Below are 6564 nucleotides of genomic sequence, written 5' to 3' on the forward strand. Positions count from 1 at the left end.
CAAACGGACTCACCTCAATTTTGCAGAAAATGCACTAGATTGGTTTCAGTTTTACTTGTCCAACAGAAGACAGTCTGTGAGGCTGGGGGACACAATGTCATCATACCTTGACTGTTCAGCAGGGGTCCCACAAGGCTCTATTTTGGGGCCAGTATTGTATTCCTTATATATAAATGACCTGCCAAATGTGTGTCACAGTGTACACTTCCAAATGTATGCTGATGATGCTGTTATTTTAACATCTGCTAAAAGCACACAGCATCCTTTATCCTCACATCAGCCTCGGAGAACATACAGCAATGACTCCTTCAGTGCTGTTTTTTACTGAACAAAAAGAAAACTGTTTTGATGATAATTAAATCAAATCAAATCAAAACACTTTTATTGTCACGTCACATGTGCAGGTACACTGGTACAGAACATGCGAGTGAAATTCTTGTGTGCGAGCTTCACAGCAACAGAGTTGTGCAAAAATACAATAACGTAAAAACAAGCAAAATATAAAAATGGCTAATATAAGTAATAATATGTACAGTAAGGTATATACATTACTAAATGTGCTAAGTATTTTATTTTTTATTTTTCTACGTGTGTGCATGTGAGTGTGTGTACAGTGCATATATACATATTTTACAAATGAATAAAGTAAACAATAAAATAAGAGATATAAAATGTACAGAGGTTGGTATGTGCAAAACAGTGGCATTAGTGTACAGTATGGAGTGTGTAATGTTGGAGTTTCAGTAGTGAGGGTGAGGTGTCTGTGAAGTGTTCAGCAGTCTGATGGCCTGATGGAAAAAGCTGTCTCTCAGTCTGCTGGTTCTGGACCGGATGCTGCAGAACCTCCTTTCTGATGGAAGTAGTCTGAACAGTTTATGGCTGGGGTGACTTGAGTCCTTGATGATCCTCCCCGCTTTCCTCGGGCACCGCTTCCTGTAGATGTCCTGGAGGGAGGGAAGCTCACCTCCAATAATCCTTTCTGCACACCGCACTACTCTCTGGAGAGCTTTGCGGTTGTAAGCGGTGCTGTTGCCATACCAGGCGGAGATGCATCCAGTGAGGATGCTCTCAATGGCACAGCGATAGAAGGTCCTGAGGATGCGGTGGCTCATGCCAAATCTTTTCAATCTCCTGAGAAAGAAGAGGCGCTGCTGTGCCTTCTTCACTGTATTGTTCGTGTGCACTGACCACGTAAGATCCTCAGCCAGATGAACTCCAAGGAAACGGACCAGGGTCCGTTTATTAAGTAATTCTTAATTATTCAATTAAGATAATACCTTACTACTGTAACTTTTGTGCAGAAGTAAATGACTCCAGAAAGGATGACATTTTGCCCTTAACAGTGATTCAGAGAAGTCCAATAAACCGCTGAGGTAAATTCCCATCTCCCTGCATTTCCATGTTTCCAATAAAGGAACAGTAACTTTAGACTACAGCAGCTCTCACAATAGCCTCTTATGGATCATTACAATATTTTAAAATGATGTTCAGATGTTTGTGGTTTTTCATATTAATTCCTAATAATTATATGGTTAACTCTATGTGTTTCAAATATTTTTATTGCTACAATACTTAGTTGCAATAAGGGGGATCAAATAAGGTTTACAGTTGCTCTGCCCATAAAAATAAACCAACAGAATCAGAAAATTATTAAACATCACTGATGAAGTGTGTTTGTTTTCATGTAGAATTTTTTGATTAATTGAAAAAAAAAATAGAGAATCAAATGCATCCTTCACAGAGGGAAACATTGTTATGATGTTTAAAAACCAGATAAGGACTTGTATATTCTTTTTAATTTGTTGAATCATTTCACATCGCAACATGAATTGTATCAAATCGAAAATGGTTTTCAAATCATTAATGAATTGAGAGCAGGGATGAATCGAATCGGCAGAAGGTCACCGTATCGTTATTATAGTGTATCAAGATACAGTCATCACTGCGTTGCCTACAGGTTGTGCAGAACAGCGCAGCAAGGTTCCTGACTGGGACCAGGAAACGGGACCACATCAGTCCGGTTCTGGCCTCCTTGCACTGGCTTCTGGTTTGTTATCGTTCACACTGTAAACTCCTCGTCTTTGTTCATAATTTCTTCCAGGGTGGAGGTCCCCCCTATCTAGCCACACTCCTGAACAGACATTCCCCATCACGCACTCTGCGCTCCTCTGACCAAGGCCTGCTCGCTGTCCCTCGTTCTAGGTGTCGTACTCGCGGGGACTGGGCTTTCTCAGTCCTAGCACCATCACTCTGGAACCAGTTGCCACCCTCAGTTAGGCTGTCCCCATCTCTGCCAGTCTTTAAGAGTCGCCTAAAAACACACCTCCTCCGCTTGGCTTTCCCTGAACGTGTTTGAATTTGGCCCTCTTTTATGTTGATTTTATTTCCCAGTTTTCATTGGTTCACTCTATCCCTTGTTTTACCCATTTGTCTTCTACTAGAATGTTTGAACTTTTTTTTGTAATTTGTAATTTGAATTGCTTTTATTTTCAATTTATTCACTATATTTAACTTTCTCATGTACCATGCTCAGCGCCTTGGGCTTCCCGACAGGGTTGCGGAAGGCGCTTTATAAACAAAGCTTTGATTGACTGATTGATTGATTGATTGATTGATTGATTGATTGATTGATTGATTGATTGAAGATATGAATCAAATCGGTCTGTGGTGGAGATTCACATCCCTAGTGCATATACCCACCTGATAGTAGAAGACAGCAAATTGTTATTAGTCTATACTGGGATATCACTTGATCAAGTCCAAGGACTTCAAAGAACTTTATACTACACCCAAACATTCACCCATTAATTCATTCTTTTGAAGAACAACCATTTCGTTTAACTCCTTCCATTCAGTTATTTACCCATCACAAACAGACACCATCCATCATTGTCCATTCCTTTTTATTTTACATTATTTTATTTTACTCTGTGTTCTCCCCTCACCACTCCTAGATGCCAGAGGGGACGTAACAACCCTCTTGCAACTGAACCTTCCCCTCACCACCATCCTAACCTTAACCAGCTTCCACATGCAAAGCTCTGATCGTTGACACGCTCCAGACACCTGCGTCCTGTGCACGGCCACAGTAACGTTATCAAATCAGGTGTCGCCACCTCAAAAACAAATTTAACACACGATAGTTCATGTCGGCTCATTTCCTTTTATGTTTTCTGTCTTTTATTTGTGCCTGATGCGTTTCGCTGCTGTGGAGCGGAGCGCATCACTTGTTTTGTCCTCCAGTGATTTCATCTCACTGGTTCGGCCGGCGCGCACTTCGCTGTTTTTCTGGTCGGTAGATCTTTTAGAACTGCAGTTCAAAGGTAACTCATAAGGTGAATATATATGAAGCCAGGTAGCAGTTTTTTTCTTTAGGATTGAGAGGAGATGCAGGAAGATAATAAACAGGCAGGACAGAAAAATAGTCAAATAAAAACAAGTTAGTTTTTGTACCTGGTGGTTGCAACAGACACCATTGAAGTAATCAGAAGTGAGGAACAGAAAATGAAATAATTATTTTACTGTTTAGAGCAGCAACTCTGACAGGCTGCAGGCTCATCAGTGAGTTTGTGGCCGCAGCGCAGGGGAGGGGGGCGAGGACTGAAGCAGGGGAACAGCAAAGATGCAGAAACTACCATTGTTAAAAGACATGCGTTTAACTTTGAAAATGTGGGTGCAATTTTGATTGTGAAAAACTCCAGCGAACCAACCCGCTTCAGATGCATGACGTCAACGACTATTCAAAGTCGACTCGATTTTCATTACTTGACTTTCGACTTTAAAAAAAATTGTCATGCAGCCCCTAGCGGATCTAAGTCTGTGGGCGACACCATAATGGATGCCATGTTTCCTTCTACAGAAGCCCATGAGGACAAAACACATTTAGTGATTTGTAACAACTGGTTAAACAGCTTTCACCAATAATAAACATTGTATTTTTTCACATTTACCTCATCACTCATTGCCAGTGATGAAAGGGAATCTGAAGTGCTTGTCATTTTGCTGGAGGTTGCACTTCCAGGGATGTTTGACCCTAAGGGCCATCTGTTGGTAAGGTTTTATTTGAACATAAAAAATGCTTGTTGCTTGCATTGAGTTAGGCATGTCCTACCCCCTTTTGCCAGGGAAAACACACACTGTCACTTTAAGGTATTTGGGTTTGGTGAATATTGTCTGAGTATTTTCAGAAACTGATGATTGACTGGACTTTGGCCCACAATAATCTCTAGGTGTAGCCAAATGAACCTTAAAGCAGATTAAATGAAGCAGTAGACACCCAGCCCCAACAAGAGACTAAGGCTTCGATTCATAAAGGCTCACCAAAACTGGACAGTATGATATTGGAAATAAATCTGTCTAAATTTAAAATTCAGCTCCATTGGTTGAAGCTTGATGTAAATGACATGAGACATGGATCCATGTGTGATATCATGTCAGAATAGACCAAAGACTCTAGGAAATGTTTCTAACACATTTTTGAATCTGAAATAAAGAGTTGATGCAGTTCTGAAGGCATAGGAGGGTCCAACTAGGACAAGGACAGTGGACCTCATTATCCTGGTGTAGTGGAGGCAAATTGATGATTTTGGGAATCGTTATGGTAGAAGAACGGGGGCAGAAGTTGCTGAGGTAGTCAAACAACTACACAGCGGCGGAGCCCCGGGGGCGGATGAGGTTCGTCCTGGGTATCTCAAGGCTATGGATGTTGTAGGGCTGTCATGGTTGACACGTCTCTACAACATTGCGTGGTCATCGGGGGCAGTTCCTAGGGAGTGGCAGACCGGGGTGGTGGTCCCCATCTTTAAGAAGGGTGACCTGAGGGTGTGTTCCAACTATAGGGGGATCACACTCCTCAGCCTCCCTGGAAAGGTCTACTCCAAGGTACTGGAGAGGAGGGTCCGATCGATGGTTGAATCTCAGATAGAGGAGGAGCAATGTGGTTTTCGTCCTGGCCGTGGAACTGTGGACCAGCTCTATACCCTTGCAAGGGTGATTGAGGGGGCATGGGAGTTTGCCCAACCAATCCACATGTGTTTTGTGGATTTGGAGAAGGCTTATGACCATGTCCCCAGGGGCACCCTGTGGGGGACGCTCCAGGAGTATGGGGTGGGTGGCTTTCTGTTAAGGGCCATTCAGTCCCTTTACCAGAGGAGCGTGAGTATGGTCCGCATAGCCGGTAGTAAGTCGGACCTGTTCCCAGTGAGGGTTGGACTCCGCCAGGGCTGCCCTTTGTCACCGGTTCTGTTCATCACTTTTATGGACAGAATTTCTAGACGCAGCCGTGGTGTGGAGTGTGTCGAGTTTGGTGGCAGGAGAATCTCGTCTCTGCTTTTTGCGGATGATGTGGTCCTCCTAGCTTCATCCAGCTCTGACCTTCAGCTCTTGCTGGGTAGGTTCGCGGCCGAATGTGAAGCGGCTGGGATGAGGATCAGCACCTCCAAGTCTGAGACCATGGTTCTCGACCGGAAAAGGGTGGCTTGCCACCTCCGGGTCGGGGGAGAGGTCCTACCTCAAGTGGAGGAGTTTAAGTATCTCGGGGTCTTGTTCACGAGTGAGGGTAGGAGGGATCGGGAGATCGACAGGCGGATTGGTTCGGCGTCTGCAGTGATGCGGACGCTGAGCCGATCTGTCGTGGGGAAGAGGGAGCTGAGCCAGAAAGCCAGGCTCTCGATTTACCGGTCGATCTACGTCCCAATCCTCACCTATGGTCATGAGCTTTGGGTAATGACCGAAAGAACGAGATCGCGGATACAAGCGGCCGAAATGAGTTTCCTCCGTAGGGTGGCCGGGCTCAGCCTTAGAGATAGGGTGAGGAGCTCGGACATTCGGGAGGGACTCGGAGTAGAACCGCTGCTCCTCCGGATCGAAAGGAGCCAGTTGAGGTGGTTTGGGCATCTGGTCAGGATGCCTCCTGGACGCCTCCCCGGGGAGGTGTTTCGGGCATGTCCTGCCGGCAGAAGGCCCCCGGGTCGACCCAGGACACGTTGGAGAGGTTACATCTCCAATCTGGTCCGGGAACGCCTTGGGGTCCTGCCGGAGGAGCTGGTGGACAAGGCCGGGGAGAGGACGGCCTGGAGCTCCCTAGTTGGGATGCTGCCCCCGCGACCCGGACCCGGACCCGGATAAGCGGAGGAAGACGAAGACGAAGACGAAGTTATGGTAGAAGAAGAAAGGGGATCTTGAAGGCTAACGTGAATCTGGGATCGAAATAAAAACACGCCATAAAGAAATGGACTAATCTGAATTCACTAATCGGGATTAGCACAAAAGAGCCAGATGAAAATGATTCACAGACCTTTTTTCTCGTAGCCAGATGGTGGCCAAAGGGCTGAGGTAGCCTTGGAGTCCTTGCTCATGGAGAGGCTTCTGGGACTGTAAGATTTTGGCCCCAAGTTGGTCAACGGAGTCCGTTGAGTTCAGGAGAATCTCGTTCCCCGGGACTGGCTGGACTTTAAGGTTTCTTCACTTCAGCTGCACCGAAAATGTGGAATTCAGATTGCGGGCCCAAATTATTCTGAACGGAGCAGAATCATCAAACTGTTCCAAATTGCTCTTACTCTTAAT

The sequence above is a fragment of the Nothobranchius furzeri genome, chromosome 9 (genome assembly GCF_043380555.1).
Source record: "Nothobranchius furzeri strain GRZ-AD chromosome 9, NfurGRZ-RIMD1, whole genome shotgun sequence".
NCBI lineage: Eukaryota > Metazoa > Chordata > Actinopteri > Cyprinodontiformes > Nothobranchiidae > Nothobranchius > Nothobranchius furzeri.